Here is a 22,357-nt window from a genome sequence, read left to right as displayed (position 1 = left end):
TACATAAGAATTTATTCATAAAAGAAAATAAATAACTAAGAAAGAAGACACCCGTTTCTTTTCTCCCGTCGCAAGTCTATGTGAAATTTTCCGTGTGCACTGCCTTCTCCTGCTCCTCCCTCTGTTTCCGTGCTCTGCCTGCACTCCTGCTTTTGCTCCCTCTATTTTTCTTGCTTTTATCCCGCACTCCTCACTCCCTCTCCAGCTTTTTGTTCCACTTCCTTTTCTTATATTTTTTTTTTTGCTGTGCTCTCTCCTTTCCCGCTGTCAATCTGCCCACTCCCCTATTATTTCCGTTTTCTTTTCTTTCCACTCCCTGTTTGTCTGCCAGTCTGTCTTTTTTTATTTGTTTCTTTTTCTTTTCTGCCTCAATGCTCTCTCCACTCTGTCAGAATTCTTCCATGCTGTTTTTCCACTTTGTTTCCTGCTATCCTCTCTTCTCCTTTGTCCGTGTCTTCACTTTTCTTCCTTTTAATTGAAATTGATCCTAAAATACATTTAACTGCACAATAACACAAAGTAAGGTAAAATGCCATAATTTTAACACAAAAACATCACAAAGACTTTAGAAATAGATGGTATAAATGTATGAAATATATGAGTGATCAAATACCCCCAAACTTACATTTTTGCTAGTCCTCTAGCAAAACAAAACACAAAACAAAACAAACTCAACTAAGACTAGATTCAACAACTTAGTAGGCAACTTCTCAATTATGATTTCAGAGATAAGTGCTAATCATGAAACAAACAACCAAGAATTAATCAAGAGCTCAAAACATCATCCAATAATTAACCAAATTTCCTTCAAACAAAACGTTGAAAAGCCATGTGTGAGCTAGCCATGTCAATGCAATCCCAAACTCCTTTAAATCATCATATGCAAACATGTGAGCTTCTCACAAGACATACACTCATTCACTCATAAGTTTTGGTTAATGTGTTTCACTCAAGTGATCTCATTGTACATGCCGCCATATGCTTGCTTGTCCACCTAACTTGCTTATCAATATTTAAGTAATACCTTGGATCAATAGGACTTTATTACGGTTGTAATGGAGCTAAAGGTGATAGGCTAATGAAATAAAGGATATGAAAATCAAAAATTTTGAGAAAGTACACTTTGGTAGTTTTCCAACACCTCAATATCACACCACCTCAAATTGAAAGCAAAATAATAAAACCTCGAGCACCTGTTACTCCCCAAATTTAACTTCAAAAGGAAATTTATACTCTACCGACACATTTTCAACTAATCAACACTCTCCAATTTTCTTATAATTCGTTTTTTTTTTTTTTTTTTTTTTTTTAAATGAAAGAAACAAATCTGCAAAAGCTACATCACCCATCAAATTCACATTTCATTGTAATACACATGTTCCACCCATCTTTCTACATAAATGAAACCCCCAAAAGCACAACCGATGTAATACTTTCTCAAAACAATAAGGAATCGATTTTTGTGTATGGGCTCAACTCCAATATTGGAGCAAGGTAAAGAGATGTGGCTAACAAAGAAATGGCTTAGTTAAAGTCTCAATGGGCTACTACGGATAAACATAGCATATAAGGTAGGCATGAAAGGCTCAAACGATCCAAAGATGGCCTATATCACTTCCAAGTTATTACATGAATTGATTAATGAATCGAGTGGTATAAAGCAAGTTCTAGAGATACATGTACAGTGAGATCATACGCACAAGAAGGAATGAGATTGATGCATAATGGTTCAATCATGTATAGGCTCAAAAACTCACAAGGTTTACATAATCTCACATGATTCACATATGAAACGCTAAATCATGCTCAAGTTTCACATTGACAAGACTAGACACATTTATTTTTCAAGTTGATTTTTGGAAATCACAGCTAACACAAAGACAACGAAAAGAACCTAGACTTCTTGAAAGTAAGAAGGAAATTAAATCAAATCTCATCATTGAATTGAGAAGTAGCTACAAACAACAATAAAAATGCAAAAACTTTATTTATTTATTTATTTATTTATTTTTTATTTTATAAATAAACTAACGAAATATATTTCCACCCCCAAACTTAATTATAGCATTGTCCCCAATGATAATGAAAGGAATTTTTGAACAATAAGACATAAAAATGGAAGGAAAGAAATATAAAATGAAATAAAGACACATAAAGAAAAGGAAAGAACACACCAATTTGTGTAGGCGAATCTCGGAGTCTGATTTGAAACCAAGGAACTCTGAATTGTGCAGTCTGCATTCTTCTCTGCTTGTTTCTTCTACACTTCACGTGCATTCTACTTTACCAGAAATCGTCGACAGATTGCCCGTAATTTCCGCAAAGCAGACTCTGCATGTGACAGATGTTGACACGTCTGGAAAAGCAGATTCCTCTCCGATTTCTAGAATTTCCTCTTCGAAATCTGAGCTCCGTCGAGTGCAGAGGTTGCATGTGACGAGTACGGACAAATCTGGAACAAAGGATGGCCCGTGGTTTCTGAGCAAGCTCAGCTTTTGAGAAAGCGAACGACGCTTTGATTTTTTTAGTTGGCCTCTTCAATATCTGGAATTGCCCCTTCGATCTCTGAAATCCCATCGCGTGCTGATTTTTATAGAGGTTTGCAGGACGTTCAAAGCACACTTGAATTTCTGCCTGTAAAAACTCCCTCTTTGCATTTCTACGATCTCGACTTGTCCGACCTCTTCTTTCTTTAACACCTCTGAAAAATGTCTGGCCCTTCCGACCGTCGTTTTGACTTGAATCTTGGTGAAGAGGCAGCTCCGCCTTCACCAGACAACATATGGCGGCCATCTTTCATATCCCCTACTGGCCCCCTTACTGTTGGGGATTCGGTGATGAAGAATGATATGGCAGCTGCGGTGGTAGCCCGGAACCTTGTCACTCCTAGAGATAACAGACTGCTTGCAAAACGGTCTGATGAATTGGCTGTTAAGGAGTCTCTGGCTCTCAGTGTGCAGTGTGCAGGTTTCGTGTCCAACATGGCCCAACGCCTCTTTGCCCGAACCCGTCAAGTTGAATCGTTGGCGGCTGAAGTGATGAGTCTCAAGCAGGAGATTAGAGGGCTCAAGCATGAGAATAAACAGCTGCACAAGCTCGCACACAACTATGCCACAAACATGAAGAGGAAAATCGACCAGATGTAGGAATCTGATGGTCAGATTTTACTTGATCATCAGCGGTTTGTGGGTTTGTTCCAACAGCATTTGCCTTCGACTTCTGGGGCTGTACCGCGTAGTGAAGCTCCAAATGATCAACCTCTGATGCCTCCTCCTTCTGTGGCCCCACCAACTGCTGAGGCTCCGCCGACTACTGAAGCTCCTCCTAAGCAGCCTATGTGAAGGCTCCCTCTTTTATTTATCTGCTCAATGTTCCTTTCCCTTTTTTTTTTATGAATGAAAAAAAATATGTTGCAAGAAGTTGTGGTAGAGATTGCAAAATCATTACCTGCATAAAGGAACAAAAGTAGGACTTAAACACACAAACCAGAAAACAAGAGAAAAACAGAACAAGAACATTTAAAATTATTCAAAATAAAAATGAAAGATAGAAAGCTTGGGTTGCCTCCCAAGAAGCGCTTTAGTTACTGTCTAGAGCTAGACATTCTGTTGGCAGCTTGATTCAAATAACAGGTTCCTTCAAAGTGATGGAATCCTTAGAAAGATCATATGGAGACTCCTTGTATAACTTCAAGCGATGTCCATTAACTTTGAAGACAAAACCAGTTTGCATGTTTTGGATATCCACAGCCCCATGAAGATGGACCTGTACAACATGATATGGACCATTCCAACGTGATTTAAGCTTTCCTGGGAATAGTTTCAATCTTGAATTAAAAAGCAAAACCTTCTGGCCCGGTTGAAACTCTTTACGAAGGATGTGAGCATCATGAAATTTCTTAGTCTTATCCTTGTAAATCTTTGCATTCTCATAAGCATCATTCCTTATTTCTTCCAGTTCATTCAACTGCAGCTTCCGCTTCTCTCCCGCTGCTTGGTAGTCAAAATTGAGATGCTTAATGGCCCAATATGCCTTGTGCTCAAGTTCCATAGGCAGATGGCAAGCTTTCCCATACACCAAACGAAAAGGAGACATCCCAATTGGTGTCTTATAAGCTGTCCTATATGCCCACAAAGCATCAGTAAGCTTTAAACTCCAATCCTTTCGAGATGAACTAACCGTTTTCTCAAGAATCCTCTTGAGCTCCCGATTAGATACTTCAACTTGTCTAGATGTCTGTGGATGGTATGGAGTGGCTATGCGATGGTGAATATGATACTTGGCACAAAGGGAAGCCATGGTACGGTTTAAGAAATGCGTACCTTCGTCACTGATGATAGCACGAGGTACTCCAAATCGGGGAAAAATAGTATTCTGCAAGAAACCTAACACCACAGAACTTTTGCATGTTGGAGAAGCTATTGCCTCCACCCACTTAGAGACATAATCAACCGCCACCAAGATGTAGAGATTGCCATGTGAAGATGGGAAAGGTCCCATGAAGTCTATACCCCAAACATCAAATAATTCAATCACCAAAATACTTTGTTGGGGCATCTCATTTCTCTGAGAAAGATTTCCAACTCGTTGACACTTATCACAAGCCTGGCAGCATAGGTATGCATCTTTGAATAAAGATGGCCAAAAGAAACCACTCTGTAAGATCTTGGCCGCTGTCCTTCTTGGTCCAAAATGACCACCACATGCATAGTGGTGAGCAAACTTCAAAATGCTTTCTTGTTCTTCAAAGGGGACACACCGACGAATGATTTGATCTTGGCAATGCTTGAAAAGGTATGGCTCATCCCAAAAGTAGTGTTTTACAGTGGAGAGGAACTTCTTCCTTTATTGGTAACTGAACTCTGATGGTATTTCTCCAGATGCCAAATAATTTGCGATGTCAGCATACCATGGTACTTGATGAGTAACCGTAGAAGTTGCTCGTCTGGAAAGCTCTCTTGCAGGGGCAATGAATCTGCCTCATCAGTGCTTGCATTTACTAATCTCGAGAGATGATCTGCCACAACATTCTCACGTCCCTTTTTATCTAGAATCTCCAAATCAAACTCTTGCAAAAGAAGGACCCATCGAAGCAATCGTGGTTTGGCCTCTTTTTTAGACAATAAGTACTTGAGAGCAGAATGATCAGAATACACAATGACTTTAGCACCAACTAAGTATGATCGAAACTTTTCAAGAGCAAATACCACTGCAAGTAATTCTTTTTCCGTGGTGGCATAATTCAGCTGAGCATCATTCAAAGTACGGCTGGCATAATATATAACATGAGGGAGCTTGTCACGCCGCTGACCAAGGACAGCACCCACAGCGTAATCGGAAGCATCGCACATGAGCTCAAAAAGAAGGGTCCAATCTGGAGCTGTTATAATTGGGGCTGATGTGAGAAGATCCTTCAATTTGTTGAAAGCATCATGACAATCTGTATTAAAATCAAAACAAGCATCTTTAGCAAGTAAATTACAAAGAGGACGACTAATTTTGGAAAAATCCTTGATGAATCTTCGATAAAAACCAGCATGTCCCAAGAAAGATCTCACATTCTTCACAGAAGTTGGTGGTGGTAATTTGACGATCACCTCAATCTTTGCCTTGTCAACCTCTATTCCTTTGCTTGAAATCAGATGTCCTAGCACAATGCCATGCTTAACCATAAAATGGCATTTCTCCCAATTTAATACAAGATTAGTCTCCCTGCATCTTTCCAAAACCAAAGACAAGTTATCCAAACATATATCAAAAGAATTACCAAAAACAGAAAAGTCATCCATAAAAACCTCGACAATATTTTCAACCATTCCAGAAAAAATACTCATCATGCATCGTTGGAAAGTGGCAGGGGCATTGCACAATCCAAATGGCATCCGTCTGTATGCAAATGTACCAAAAGGGCATGTAAACGTTGTCTTCTCTTGATCCTCAGGGGCAATTGGAATTTGGTTGTACCCTGAATAACCATCTAAGAAACAATAGAAATAATGACCAGCTAGTCTCTCGAGCATCTGATCAATGAATGGCAGCGGAAAATGATCCTTTCTAGTGCTGTTATTGGGCTTTCTATAGTCAACACACATTCGCCATCCGGTGGTCATCCTTGTGGGCACAAGCTCATTATTATCATTCTTCACCACAGTAATACCAGTTTTCTTTGGAACCACCTGAGTCGGGCTCACCCATTTGCTATCCGAGATTGGATAAATGATACCTGCATCGAGTAACTTCATCACCTCAACTCTTACAACTTCCTTCATGATCGGATTTAGACGTCTTTGAGCTTCAACAGTTGGTTTAGTCCCAGCCTCCATAAAAATCTTATGCATGCACAAAGCTGGACTAATGCCTTTTATGTCAGCAAGTGTCCACCCCAAAGCATCTTGATACTTGCGAAGAACTCTTAGTAATTTGTCTTCCTCCGTGTCATTAAGATCAGCAGCAATAATAACTGGCAAGGTCTCATTCACTCCGAGATGAGCATACTTGAGGTGGCTCGGCAGTAGCTTGAGCTCTAACTTCGGAGCTTGCTCACTTGAAGGAAGAAGGGGCTGCTTAGGTACTCCAAGGCTTTCATAAACATGTCGCCACTTTGGATTATGAATTGGTGCACTATCCAATGCAGCGATGATGTCCACCACATTTTCTTCCATAGATAAAGTAGCATCATGGTTGGTGAGGCAAGTTAACAGCTCATCATTAGATGATCGTGAGGCAAAGTTTGCATGCACAATCCCATCCAAAACATCAACACGAAAACACTCTTCAGGTTCGAAAAGACGCTTGACAGCTTCAAAGAGTTTGAATACAACTGACTCTCCTTGCACTCTTAAGGTTAAAGTACCTGCTTCCACATCAATAAGTGTCCGGGCGGTGGCCATGAACGGTCGGCCTAAAATGAGAGGCACTTCCTTGTCTTCCTCCATGTCAAGTACAATGAAATCAGCTGGGAGGTAGAATTTATCCACTTTAATAATCACATCTTCCAGAATACCCAAAGGATAGGTCACAGACCTATCTGCCAATTGAAGACTCACAGATGTGGGCTTGAGTTCTCCTTCACCTAATTTTTGAAAAACAGAATAAGGCATAAGGTTAACACTTGCTCCTAAATCAATCAATACTTTAAGAAAATCAAGACTACCAATAGTACAAGAGATAGTGAAACTCCCCGGATCTTTCTTCTTGGGTGGTAGCTTATGTAAGAGGACAGCACTGCATTGCTCAGATAAAATCACCTTCTCGTATTCCAAGAACTTTTTCTTTTTAGAACATAGCTCCTTCAGAAATTTGGCATATGATGGGATCTGTTTAATAGCATCTAATAGAGGCAAATTAATTTGAACCTTAGCCAACGTCTTCATGAATTCAATGCATTGTTGATCCTTGGAACGTTGTTGCTGCCTTTGTGGAAATGGCAAAGGTGGCTTGTATGGTGGCTTGTCAGAAGGTGCAAATAAACTACCAAGGCCTTTTTCCTTGTTTGCATCAAAGTTGGGTCGAGATTGCACTTTGTCACTTTCACTAGGATCTGGAATACCTGCTTCAGAAATAGCCTCTGACCGAGACTTTGCAGCTAATGGTGCATTTTCAGTAAGTTCTTCTTCTTCCACTTCGGCTTCATGGTGCACCACTTCTCTGTTGTCATAGCTCTTGCCACTTTTCAATGTCCGTATTACTTTGCAATGCTCCATCCCTCTTGGATTTTGCTCAGATTGGCTCGGGAACCTTCCTTTCTCTCTTTCATTGAACATGGTAGCAAGCTGTCCAACTTGAGTCTCCAAATTCCCCACTGATGCCGTGAGATTCTGAATGCTAGTTTGTGTGGATTGGACAAAACTGTTGGTGGTATTAGAGAGAGCAGACATATGTTGAGCTAGCTGTGACATTTGGTCTTCAAGAGATGGTTTCTTAGTCTCACTAGTTGATTGGTAAGACTGTTGGTATTGACGTGGCTGTTGGTTGCCACCCCAACTGAGATTGGGATGGTTCTTCCACCCAGGATTATATGTATTGGAATAAGGGTCACTTCTGGGTCTAGTGAAATTATTCACCATATTCACATGCTCTTGCACAAGCTCAGGGTAGCTATCCTTGTTGGGGCATTGAGTGATGTCATGAGTTGTCTCACTACAAATGATGCACGGTTCTTGAACATTGGGCATGGAAGAGACCTGCATTAAGGCAGCAAACTTGGCATTAAAATTATTTTCCATTTTAGCAATTTGAGCAGAAACATTAGGATAACTCTGAGAAATCTCAAAAACTCCCCTCTTTTGTGTTTGTTCTTCTGTCCATTGTTGGGATTCAGAAGCCATCATATCAAACAACTCAAATGCTTCCCTTGCTGATTTTGACATTAATGACCCTCCAGCAGATGCATTCACGTGACTCTTGGTGGTGGCATTGAGGCCATCATAAAATATGTTCATTTGAAGGTTAGAATCAAACCCAGCATGAGGAAATTTTGTGTACATCTCATTATACCGTTCCCAAGCTTCATGGAAAGACTCGTTCGACTTTTGAGCGAAAGCCAATATCTCTTTCTTGAGTGCAAGAGTCTTGGATGAAGGAAAAAACTTATTGAGAAATCTTTCTTGCAATTCTGCCCATGTTGTAATGCTATTGGCAGGCAGAGAATGCAGCCACGCCTTGGCTTTGTCCTTCAAAGAGAATGGGAACAAACGTAACTTGATAGCTTCAGAAGAGAAACCTCTGATTATAGTGTTGTCACATGCCTCAATAAAATCAACCAAATGCATGTTGGGATCACTGTTTGGCAACCCATGAAATGATGGCAATATGTTGAGGATGTGAGGTTTGATTTCAAAGGATGTCCCATCTTCCACATCTGGATATATAATGCACCTCGGCACTGCATTGATTCTCGCCGCCAATGAATTCCTTAAAGGTTGACCTGCTGCAGGTAAGGCTAGGGCCATGTGTGCAACTGGTGTCAAAGGTTGGAAAATAGATGTGCTGCTCTCAGGATCACGGAACAAATCCTTAAGAAAAGTATCACCAAGGTTGGAATTTTGTGCTAAATATTTTTCTCGAGCTAACTTCCTTGCACTTCTCTCTGGTTCAGGGTCGTAAGGAATAAGCACTTGATTCTTGGACCTTGTTCCAATTACCATATACTACACCTGAACAAACAACAGAAATATTAAGCTACAATAAAAATAAAAGTAAAATAAAATAAAACTTAACAGAAATTAACTAAACAACAAAAAGAAAAAGAAAGTAAGTAAACCTAGATGAATTAAAAACACAATTTATGCAAATTGGCAACCACTAGTTAATTAAACGAAGACAAAAAATCTCACACCACACATCCACTACACTTAATCAAAGATCAAAACTCAACTAAATTAATTGCTGTTTTTTTTTTTTTAAATAATAATTTTTTTTTTTAATAATATGTGATTTAAAACAGAAATTTGTGAAAGGGATACATAAACAGATTTCTAACACAAATATACAACATTATTACGGTACCAAAGTTAAATTCACCATTAATGGGCTTAATCAAAAAGGATTCTTTAAACTTTTTTTTTTTTTTTTTTAAATTTAATGATTAATAAAAATAAGACATAAACATAAACATAAGAAAAATAAACACAAAAGCTCGGGAACTGTTGGCACAGTCCCCGGCAACGGCGCCAATTTCTTGATAGCGATTTTACCACTTGTAAAACAAAGGGTTAAACCATAGAAAATTCTTGCAAGAGAACAAGTGTTTGTAGTATAGAATGACTCAAGCAAGGTCGATCTCCTCAGGGACTGATATAAACAATTTACGAGTTTTTGTGTATTTAACTTATTTAACTCTAAGAATTACACTAATTTGACGAAACTAAATATTACTGGATGTGACTTAAACATTTATCTAAAATGGGAATTGGTTTATAGGAATAATGATTCAACTAAACAAAACAAGTAAATGAGAAAATTCAAGATAAAATAAATGATTGAAGAAAAATAGATTGACAATATGCTAGAGTTCAACCTTTACCAACAACACTCCTACGTAGCTATTCCAATTGCTTAAATAATTGAAATCACACATTCTTTGAAGGTTGGATTTTCCTTGTGTATGTTTTACTTGTGACATTCAAGCTAAAACGCATACCACCACATGCAACTTATCCATGACATTTGGATTAAATATAAACATGAGTGATTCATTAATCTTTATGAAAATCCTTTTGTTAAACCATATAATCCCTAAGAGCATGATATTTACCTTAGGAGAGTATAATTTTCAATCACAAGAAGCACAACCAATTTTAACGTGACATTCGTTCAAAATTGCATCCGATAACTTTTCTAAGCATCCTAATGGTGATCAAGCATCAAGGTACATAGATAGTTTAATTCAGTGATTGAAAATATCAAAGCAAGCATATAACAACACTTAAGCAATTGAAAAATAAAACTACGTATTCATGTTGCGGCTCATGGCCTCACTCTAGCATAATAAAATTAGTTACACATAATTATTTTGATACATAAGAATTTATTCATAAAAGAAAATAAATAACTAAGAAAGAAGACACCCGTTTCTTTTCTCCCGTCGCAAGTCTATGTGAAATTTTCCGTGTGCACTGCCTTCTCCTGCTCCTCCCTCTGTTTCCGTGCTCTGCCTGCACTCCTGCTTTTGCTCCCTCTATTTTTCTTGCTTTTATCCCGCACTCCTCACTTCCTCTCCAGCTTTTTGTTCCACTTCCTTTTCTTATATTTTTTTTTTGCTGTGCTCTCTCCTTTCCCGCTGTCAATCTGCCCACTCCCCTATTATTTCCGTTTTCTTTTCTTTCCACTCCCTGTTTGTCTGCCAGTCTGTCTTTTCTTATTTGTTTCTTTTTCTTTTCTGCCTCAATGCTCTCTCCACTCTGTCAGAATTCTTCCATGCTGTTTTTCCACTTTGTTTCCTGCTATCCTCTCTTCTCCTTTGTCTGTGTCTTCACTTTTCTTCCTTTTAATTGAAATTGATCCTAAAATACATTTAACTGCACAATAACACAAAGTAAGGTAAAATGCCATAATTTTAACATAAAAACATCACAAAGACTTTAGAAATAGATGGTATAAATGTATGAAATATATGAGTGATCGGCCATGTACTTTGGATGTACTAGTTTGTTGTTAATTACCAAGTATTTGCACTATCATTGATGAATGCCTGACTATGTTTTAGCAAATCCTTTGTTTAGATATAAGCCATAACTTGGATGTACTAGTTCTGTTCAGTACTGTTTGTTTATTTGTATAGTCTTATTGACATATACTTAGACTTGATTTCCTATTGGAAGCATTCATGTTGAAGCTTTGAACCCGAGTGTTTCATTGTTAGGAATGTAAGAGGATTAGGACCGAGTTGTCTAAATCACCTCTTTATTGAATTCATGCCAAATAGTCTTCTTTACATAGGATGCTGAACGGCTGAAGCTTAACACTTGTACAATGTGAGTTTACTTGTAATAGTACTTCAAGTGATCAGCATTCCATGGATGGCCAAGGGTCTTGCCATCCGAGCATCTAAGCTTGTAGGAGCCAGGGCGACTGATGCCAACAACTTCAAACGGTCTATCTTTGTTTGGACTAAGTGTTCCTGAAGGAAGATTTTGTGAAAACATGTTCATTTGAGCAACATCTATAGCATGCAATTAACAATTAAAAGGCGGAATCATGCTTGCATGCACTCAAAAACAAAACATTACCCATGAAATTCAAAGCCTAGTAGATTGGTGAACCAAGACTCAACTCAAAACAAAGTGAGTTGAGAAATTTATACCTTTGTAGATTCCTCTTTGCATAAGCAAAGGCTAATCACCCAAAGAGAGGGCCTTCATTCCTTGCTTCTTAGATCCATGGATTTGGATGGAAGAATAGATTCTCCAAGTTCTCAAAATAGAGAACCTCTAAGTCTCCACACCAAGGTTAGATTGGAGAAGAAATGAGTGACCTTGGAGGAGTGGGATTGCTAGCTAATCCCTCCAAGGGGGCCGGCCTCCTAGAGAGAAAAGGAGAGACATGGTCTCTCCAATTTTCTCCAAAAGAACCCTTAAAGAATTTAGGCTATAAAGTCCTTTATATAGTCCCTTCAAATAAGTGACCTAAAGAACCAAAAAGCCATTCTCTCTAACATGGCCGGCCATAAGGTTTTATTGGGCTTTTGGGCCTTTTTGAATTAAGTTGTCATACAACTTAAGTCAATGGGCTTGACGTTCGAAGCCCATTGGGCCTTGAGGCCCAAAACTAACCCGTGGTCTTTTACGAACTTATTCGTTTGATTAATTAACATATTAATTAATCCTTGCCATAAATAATTAAACCATTTAATTATTCTTACTCATCTCCATTGTTTCTTCAATCTCCACCTTACACGGTGTACGATCCATTAGGTTCCTTTTAGCGAGACAGTGGGCGATTAGAACTCTTTCAAATCGATTGTGAATTGAAACTTACTTTCAATTCTCCCTTTAGTGATTATACACGTTTAGGGCTTCCACAAACCATGAGTGACACCTAGCAGCATATCATGGTTACCCAAGCTAATCAGAAGAGGTGGAGAACCTATTCAGTTTAGGATTACAAATGCAATACGGTCTTTCTCTAATACAATACTCTTGACCACATTGTTTGGTTTGATAGTTTATTCATTTCTACTATCCAATGTGATTCGTGTGCTTATATGATTACCTTGAATGTGATTTGGAACGCCTTCCTAAATCTCATTCATACTCTGATTAGAGATTTTCAATCATATCATAGAGTATTCTCCCCCAAACGGTTTGAAGGTTAGAGATCCCTTGTTGCGCATTCAATTGCCTCCATGGCTAAGTGGCTTAACCTCAACGATGCCGTGGACACCCGCGGATGGGGTGACTTTGACATAATCAAAGATCAAGGACTTAACCACAAGACAACTGTGATGCCTCAGGTCAAAGGACTACTTTGCATTATCCCAACCATGAGTTCTCATGTGACATGAATATGAGAACTTTTCGTTGATCGTGTTCAGTGAACTCATTCTCTATTGAGCACCTACGTACTTGTCTTGATGTCACACACACCAATGACTTGAGACTAGTCACTCTCCCTGAGAGAAGACACAACACGTACTGATCTTAACGGACTGTCAATGCCCAATTGGCAATCCTATGATAAGGAACGTTTAGGATGTGTCTACGAAAGAATGGTCTCATGAATCTAACTTCTTTAGATTGCATTCTCCCAATCACATATTCCTTGGACTTATCGTTTAAGCATATAACATTTATATGAGACGGCTCAAACAATAATCTTTGCCCCTTTATATTTAAACTACATTAGTTTAACTTTGTGAAATGTCCTTAAAGTATCATCATATGATTGGTTTTAGGGCACATTTCCAACAGTTCCTTCACTCGGGACATTGTCGCAGAGTAATATTTTCTTCAATACCTAGTCCCTCACTTTGAAAGAACGAGGTTTGACCCTTGAGTCATAGTAGTTGGAGATGCGCTACTTGTAGGCGACATTCCTCAAGTGAGCTTGGTTTTTGTGCTCCTCGACTAGATCTAAGTTGAGGGTAAGTTGTTTGTCATTTTCGCTTTGCACATAGTTCTGGACTCGGAACGTTGCTTGCTCAAGCTCAATTGGGACAACTGCCTTTGTACCAAAGGCAAGTGAGAATGGGGTTTCTCTTGTTAATGTCCGATACGAAATGCGGTATGACCAAAGAACTTGGGGTACAAATTCTGGCCAACAACCTTTAGCCTTGTCCAAGCTGGTATTCAAAGTTCGCTTGATTATTTTGTTGATGGCTTCAACTTGTCCATTAGACTGGGGATGAGCTGGGGAGGCAAAACATAAGTTGATGTTGAACTTAGAGCAGAACATCCTGAACTTATTGTTGCCGAACTGTAGCCCGTTGTCAGTGACTATCGCATTGGGAATGCCAAATCTTCAAAGGATGTTTTTCCATATGAAGTGTTCTATGTTTTACCTCAGTAATGGTTGCCAAGGATTCTACTTCAGCCCACTTTGTGAAGTAGTCAACTACAACGATTGCATAGCGGACCCTGCCCTTCCCTGCATGCATTGGATCGATCAAATCAAGTCTCCATTGGGTGAAGGGCCAAGGGCTGATCATAGGAGTGAGTGGCTCGGGAGGGGAGTGAGGAATAGTTGTGTAGAGTTGACACTTATCACATGAGCGGGATATTCTGATGGTATCTTGGTGGAGTGTTGGCCAGTAATATCCTTGGCGAAAAGCCTTGAGTGCTAAGGATCGAGATCCAGCATGATCTCCGCAGACTCCTTCATGTATTTCCTAAAGAACAGTTTTCACCTCTGCGGGCGTAAGGCATCTTAGGTATGGTAGGTTAAACCTCCGTTTGTAGAGTTGGTCATTAATGATCAAGTAACGGGTAGCCTTGTATCGAATCTGCTTAGCTTGGACTTTGTCATTTGGAAGGGTGCCATGAGCAAGGAATCTATAAATCGGGGTAATCCAACTATCCCCTTATTGTAAGTTGCATACTTCCGCAGCCATGGTGCTTAGTGCTGCCAACAATTCGACCTTAATTTTTCTCCCAATCTTGTCTTCCACCGCTGAGGCGAGGCGAGCCAAAGCATCTGCATGACTATTTGCCACTCGAGGAATTTGGGTGATCTGGTAGTGGAAGTGCTTGAGTAACAATTGTGTTTGTGCCAGATAGGCTGCCATGGAGTTATCCTTAGCATCAAAGTTGTTGGTGACCTGGTTAACCACTAATTAGAAGTCACTGAAGATATCAATTCGTTTAACCCAAGGTGTTTGGCCAAACGTAAGCCTGCTAGGAGGGCTTCATATTCGGCCTCATTGTTCGACGCCTTGAATTTGAAACGAAGAGCATACTCCATCGCCGCTTTGTCAGGGGTCATAAGGACTAGTCCTGCTCCACAACCCTGTTGGTTGGACGAGCCATCAACATATAGACTCCATGCTGGGGCTGTTGGTTCTATTTTCCGAGCTTCCGAGGGTAATGAAACCACTTCTTTAGGAGTAGAAACAATGTCAACAGGATATGTGAAGTCAGCGATGAAGTCTGCCACTGCTTGGCCCTTCTCAGCTGGCTTTGGTTGGTAGGAGATGTCAAACTCACCCAATGCTATCGCCCATTTGATCATTCGCCCGGAAGTGTCAGGACTTTGGAGTATCTGTCGAAAATGATGATTGGTAAGCACGATGATGGAGTGTGCTTGGAAGTAAGGGCGAAGTTTTCGAGCAAACATTACCAATGCTAGAGCCAATTTCTCAATGTTGGAGTATCGTGTCTCTGCACCTTGTAAGGCCTTGCTAGCGTAGTAGATAGGCTGTTCGACATTACCATCATTTCGAATGAGAATGGAACTTACTGCTGAAGCCGATACCAACAGATAGATAATGAGAGTGTCACCAACCTTAGGTTTGGAAAGCAGAGGGGCTTTACTCATGTAGTCTTTGAGGTTCTTGAATGCGTCAGCACATTCATCAGTCCATGTAATGTACTTCTTACTTCCCTTAAGTGCTTTGAAGAAATGAGCACATCTGTCTGTGGCCTTAGAGATGAACCTAGTTAAGGCTGCCACCTTGCCAGTAAGGCTTTGGATATCTTTTGAAGTTATCAGTTCCTTCATGTCGAGGATTGCTTTGATCTTCTCGGGATTAGCCTCAATGCCTCGTTAGCTTATCATGAAGCTTAAGAATTTGCCAGAGCCTACGCCTAAGGCACATTTGTTAGGGTTCAACCTCATTCGATACCTCTTTAGAATGGTGAAAGTTTCAGATAGGTTGGTGATGTGTTAGTTAGCATGTTTGCTCTTGACTAGCATATCATCAACGTAAACTTCCATGCTCTTCCCAATCTGTTCGGTGAACATTGAATTGGCCAATCTCTGATAAGTTGCTCCTGCATTCTTTAGGCCGAAGGGCATGACTTTATAGCAATATAGTCCCCTATCAGTAGTGAAGGTTGTGTGTTCTTGGTCCGGAGGGTTCATGAGGATTTGGTTATATCCTGAGTAAGCATCCATGAAGCTCAAAAGTTCACACCCTGCCGTAGAGTCTATAAGTTTGTCTATGAGAGGAAGAGGAAAACTATTCTTCGGGCATCTTTTATGTAGGTCGGTGTAATCGACACCCATTCTCCACAAGACCTTTTGGAGCAGGAGACTTTCCTTAGTCGGATTCTTCTTAACAAGGGCAACATTTGCTACCCACGTTGGATAATTGACTTCGTCGACGAAGCCTATGCCTTTGAGTTTTTCAATTTCTACCTTCATTGCCTCGTATCGTTCAGTGTCATAAGATCTTCGCTTCTATCTCACTGGCTTGGTCTTGGGGTCAATACTTAAGCGATGATAGATAATATCGGGAGAGATGCCTGGCATGTCCTCGTATGACCAGGCGAAGACCTCAGTGTTCTCTTGCAAAAAAAAGATCAATGCCAACCGAATGAGTTTTGACAAGGTGGTGCCAATCTTCACCATGTGATCCGGATAATCTTTTAAGATAGAGACCTTCTCCAACTCTTTAGTGGGTTGTGCTTGCTAGGTGAAATAGTCATCTCAAGGATCGTTGGGTTGACTGTTGCCACCGTGAACATCCAAGTTGGCTTCGTCTGGGCTGGTCTTTATGACTTGGTCATGTATATAAAGGGTTTCCTTGGGCATAGGCAGGTGTTGTTGCTTGACCGAAGTGTTGTAACATGATCGTGCACTAAGTTGATCTCCTATGATGTAACCATTTCCATAAGGGGTTGAAAATTTCATCAACAACATATGTGTGGATACCATGGCCTTGAAATTATTGATGCCTGTGCATCCGAAGATGACATTGTATGCCGTTGGGCAATCAACCACCAGGAAGTTAGTGATAACTGTAGATGTGTAAGGGCCTGTACCAATGGTGAAAGGTAAGTGTATACTCCCCAAAGGTTGCACGATATCACCGGAGAAGCTTATTAGAGGGGAAATCGAGCGAAAGAGCAAGTGTTCAGCTACATTAAGTGCCCTAAAAGCTTCAGCAAACATGATATTGACCGAAGCCCCTGTGTCTACCAGGATACGTCGTACTTCAAAGTTGTCTATATGAGCTTCCACAATCAGTGGGTCGTTGTGATGGTAGATGATACCTCTTTCTTCCTCATGGTAGAAACATATTGGATCACAGTTAGGCTTTTGATACTTACCTTCCCTGATGTCTTCCACGTGAAACACTTGGTGGCCAGACCTTAAAACTCGTTCACTATTTTTCATGGCCCTGTTGGAAGATTGAGATATAGGTGTGCCACCACTTATGGAATATATCACATTCACCTTGCGTTGGTTACGGTTACCCCTTGGAGGGTGAAGGAGGAATTAATCAATTTTTCCTTCACGTGCCAAAGCTTCACTATGATCACGAAGGGTGATACACTTCTTGCCGTCATGGTCGTTACGCTCGTGGTAGCAGCAAAACTTGCCCGTATTTTTCGTGGGCTTGTAATCCAGGCGCCTCGGTTTTGGCTTCGGTATCAGGTGTGCTATGCTGGGGTAAATGGCCACGCATGTGGCATTCAAAGGTGTGTATGCCTTATACCTTGGGGTAGGGGCTGTCCTGACACATGCTTGACCCACTGTGTTGACTGCCTAGGGTCGAGGATTATCATGTCGATACCCTTGGTTATCGCGGTAGTGTCCCTTACTCCTTTTACTAAAATGAGACTGGTGAGGATGAAAATCTTTCCTTTTGCCCTGAGATTGATATGTCTGTTGACTTGGCAAAGTATTAAGTAAGGTAGGAGGAGGCACCACTGCTGTTTGGAAGGTCGAGGTCTTCTCATTTGGTTGGATCTGGCTTCCACTCCTTACTTGCTGATAAGGGGTGGTTGTGAGGGGTTTCCCTTGATATGTCCTTGCCTCGGCGGAGGCATGGTTGTAAGCATGTGCCATCACCTCAGAGTACGTCTTCCAAGTGTTGGCATTGATCATGTACTTGAAGAAACAATCATGTAGGCCTGCCGTGAAGGCCTTGAGGGCGGTCTTGTCATCTGCCTTAGCGCAGTGAGAATACTCATGGCTGAAACGACTGGCATACTCTCGTAGTGACTCGTCTGGCTTCTGGCGAATACTATACAAGTCATCTGCATAATGCAAGTGATCGGTCTGGAAGATGTGTTGAGAGACAAACAGTTTCCTCAGTTCCTCAAATGAGTCTACTGTCTCAGGTGGAAGACAGCAATACTAGTTTAGAGCTCTGCCAGAGAGGGTGAAGGGGAAGAGAAAACATCGCTCTTCGTCGGTGTGCATCCAATATGCCATGGTATATTCAAAGAGGTTAAGGTGTTCAATTGGGTCTTCCCTTCTAGTATAGAGTTGTAAACCAAGCTTTTGTTTTGTCTTTGCTTGACGGGGGGTGTCGAGGATCCTCCTTGTGAGAGGGCCAGGCCTGGGTTAGTTCCAGTCAGGTATCTCGGCCTGACGTTTGGCCTTCAACTTGTTTACTTCCTCAAGGAACTGTAGAATAAGGGGGTCCTGAGTGGAGTCATGTACCACAGGATTTTCTTTCGTAAGTCTCCATCGCCTCTTGGAAGTAAGAAAGTTTGAGCAAAGGCATGTGATTTTTCCTTGGACTTGCGCTACTGATTTCTATGGCGAGTCTGTCGGAATACCTCAGAGTCCGCTGTACCTTCATGTTCCTCTAGGACCTGTTGTTCCTTCCCTAGATTGGCAGCTGGCCTGGGTCATGGGAGGGGACCGAGTCTTTCAGAAACCCTTGGGTCATTGATCTTCGAGCATATGTGGAAGGGATTCTCTCGACGTTGCTTTAGGAAGTCTCGGCAGTCACGACAAACGGCTTTCGATTCTTCCAACCCTTCTGTAAGGACGTGTCTTCCTCCACTTTTCCTGCTTGGGGTCGAAACAGCTGGGTTGAGAGATGTCTCATGTTGATCAATGTTTTGATGATTAGCTCGCTCTTCATCAGGGATACCTATGTCGAATGAAGGTGACCCTCCGTGTTGGAGGGCACCCAGATGATGGTTGATGTCCACAGGGGCAACGAGCTCGCCTATTTGAGTATGCCTAGTTTCATGGAGCGTCTCAAATAGCTTCTCATACTGCTCCTGGAGGACCTTATTCTTCATTGCTATCTTGTTGTTCTAAGCTTCTAGCTCATCGACTTTAGCTTGAAGAGCAACCCTCTTTCGTTCCTTCTTTCGTTACTTCGCACTAGGTGCAAGATGGGTGTCATTCTGTGTGCTGTGGCTTCCTTCGCTCCCCATGTCAGAGAGGGATGCCTGGTAAAAAAAAAGTGTACGAATGGTGGAAACCAGCTTGACAAAGCTAAAGAGAGTGGGAATAAGTGTCGTTCCCGCAGACGGCGCCAAATGTTGATGCACAAAATCAGTGAGGACTTTGGTACAACATAAAATGTTAAGTTTGTGACCTTCATTAGATTGCTCCGGTCACTAATGTGAATAAGTATGTAAATGGATAGGGACAGGGAAGCAAACACAAGATGTATATGGTCCACCCAGATTGGCTACGTCCACAGAGTAGAGGAGTTCTCATTAATTGTGAAGGGTTTACACAAGTACATAGGTTCAAGCTCTCCTTTAGTGAGTACTAGGGAATGATTTAGTACATATGACATTAGGAAATATTGTGAGAGAATGATCTTTATTTATAGAAGAGAGTTTCTAGTTTCATTCTGACATTGACACATGTTGTGTTGTGATTGGTTTCTGATGTTGACACGTGTCGTGCTATGATTCGCTTCTGATGTCGACACGTGTCGCGCTGTGATTGGCCTCCTGGTTAGAGGGAAACTCTTCTGGGTCCTTGACGGTATAACGTTGACTGGTGCTCAGTAGTTTCGGGATTGGTCAAGTATGGTACAAACATGATATATTATGGGTCAAATTTGGTTAAGAAACGATCAAGTTATGAAACTTTGAAAATTGCCCAAATTTCCAGCCAAGAGCTCCAAGACACTTAATAGAGTTTTTAACGAAAGGACCAACATAATGGATGGTGGACAATCTCAGGGACCATTTCTATTGATTTTCAATCTTAGGGACCAAAGTGATGTGTTATGCAAATCTTATGGACCATTTTAACTAAAAAACCTAAAAAAAAAAAATTAAATACAAACAATTAAAGAAACCAATTTGAAAGGGAACAATCTTTGAAAATGATGATAAAAGGACACTAGGGTTCCACCGTTACCTTAACAATCCTATGTAGTTGTACCAATTACTTATGAATTACACACGCAACTTTGAAGGTTAGGTTTTCCTGATGCATATTCTACTTGTGGCATTCAAGTTAGAATGTATATCAAACATGCAATCCGTATGTGGCATTCAAATCAAATATAAACATGCATGACTCATTACGCTTTGTGAAAAACCATGCAACCCCTAAGACGTGACATTTGCCCTTGTTTATACCATATTTAGGGCCTCGTATTTAGATCTCGTACAAATACTCGAGGGACTTAAATGTAATTATGTGATAAAGGGAGGGGCAAATATGTAATAAGTGAGGAGTCCTTATTCTATAAAATGACCCCTCACCCTCACAATTAGGGGAGGCCAATTCCTAAGGCTCCTCACCCCCTCAAACTCTCACTCTCAGAGCTCTCTCTCCCTCAAATAAATACATAATTAGTGTGGATGTAGCCCAAACCTTAGGGTGAACCACGATACATCTTGTGTTATTTACATTTCTTGCAGATTCACGGTCGGATTTACGTTGTTCCAAGACCTCCGGTTTTGTGCATCAACAGCCCTAGGTGAGATTACAACTATCAATCACAAGAAGCAATACTCAATCCTTTGGTGGCATTCCGATTACTTAGTTAAACATCATAATGGTCGCAAATCATTAAAACACAAAGACAATTTAAATACAATGATTAATAATTTAAACATCCTAATGGCTTCGGAAATTATAGAATTCTCATTTTCTTTTTCTTTTGGTCTAATTGGGAAGCCTATGTACTGTAGTTTTGTGTTTTATCCTAGAAGTGGACATTTTCTTCACCTATGTTGCTCTATTGTTTATTTAATTAAAAGTTTAGTTTCTTACCAAAAACATACATATTGTTAAAGTTTTCTTCTATTAACTGATGAATGTTCATCCAACAACTTTGAGCATGGTGTGGATCTTATTGGACTTCTACGTGAAAAATTCATGTATCCATACGTAGATTAGTGATAGAATTTTTACCACCTGTACAAGTAGGGATAAAAATACTTAAAAATACTTGTAAGAGAGCAATGTAGTTGTAATATAAACGGCTCAAGCAAGGTCGTTTTCCACAGGGATTGTTTGAATAATTAGTGCAAAACCAAAATCTTAGTTAATTATTTAAAAATAAAGATTGGAAGAGGTTGATTTTATGACCTAAAATATTAAAAACGAATTTAATTAAAAACAATTAAATAAATTGACAAAGTAAAGAAAACAAAGGAAAATAGTTTTGAAAACCAAATTGTAAAAGCCTAGGGTTCCGCCGTCCCCTTAACAATCCTATGTAGATTTACCAATTACTTATGAATTACCCATGCAACTTTGAAGGTTAGGTTTTCCTAATTCATATTCTACTTGTGGTATTCAAGCTATAATTTATATCAAACATGCAATCTGTTCGTGGTATTCAGATAAATATAAACATGCATGACTAATTACGCTTTGTGAAAACCCTTTAAAAAACCATGCAACCCCTAAGACGTGGCATTCGCCCTAGGTGAAATTACAATTATCAATCACAAGAAGCAATACTCAATTCCCCGGTGACATTCCGACTGAATTGCATCCGATTACTTATCTAAACATCCTAATGGTAGCTAAGCATTAAGATATAGAGACAGTTTAAAGCACAGTGATTAATAATTCAAAGTATGCATGCATAATATCATAAGCAATTAAATAAAAACTACATATTCATGCTAAGGCTCAAGGCATCTCCCTAGCAAATGTAAATTAGGTACGAACAACCATAAAAAAAAATATTATTAAAAATATGGATAGAAAACACCTTGAAAATAAACTTGAATTGTCAAAAGCAATTCTCCAAATAGTGCGTGCGTTCTCCCCTCTTAACACTAATGGCTAAATATCTTATTTATACTAATACAAAGTAAAATCCTTACTAGAAAAGGTCTCCAAAAAACTAGGAAACATAATAGAATAAAATAACTAGGAAATAAAAGATTTCCTATTTGAATTGGGCATTAGAGCTTGGCCAATACAACTTAGTTTACCGACCCCGCACAACGATAAAGGCCCAAGCCTTGGCAGACTTCATAGTTGAATTCATACCTAGCCTAGGCGACACAACAGAGCTGCCCAA

General features: G+C 40.1%; 2 pseudogenes; one reads left to right on the top strand and one right to left on the bottom strand.

Moving 5' to 3' along the window:
- Positions 1–3,621: 3,621 nt before the first annotated feature.
- LOC126595485 (uncharacterized) lies at positions 3,622–9,146 on the bottom strand (annotated as a pseudogene).
- LOC126598268 (small nucleolar RNA R71) lies at positions 8,458–8,564 on the top strand (annotated as a pseudogene).
- Positions 9,147–22,357: the final 13,211 nt, after the last annotated feature.

The sequence above is a fragment of the Malus sylvestris genome, chromosome 13, assembly GCF_916048215.2.
Source record: "Malus sylvestris chromosome 13, drMalSylv7.2, whole genome shotgun sequence".
Classification (NCBI taxonomy): Eukaryota; Viridiplantae; Streptophyta; class Magnoliopsida; order Rosales; family Rosaceae; genus Malus; species Malus sylvestris.
This window is presented reverse-complemented; position numbering and strand designations above follow the sequence as displayed.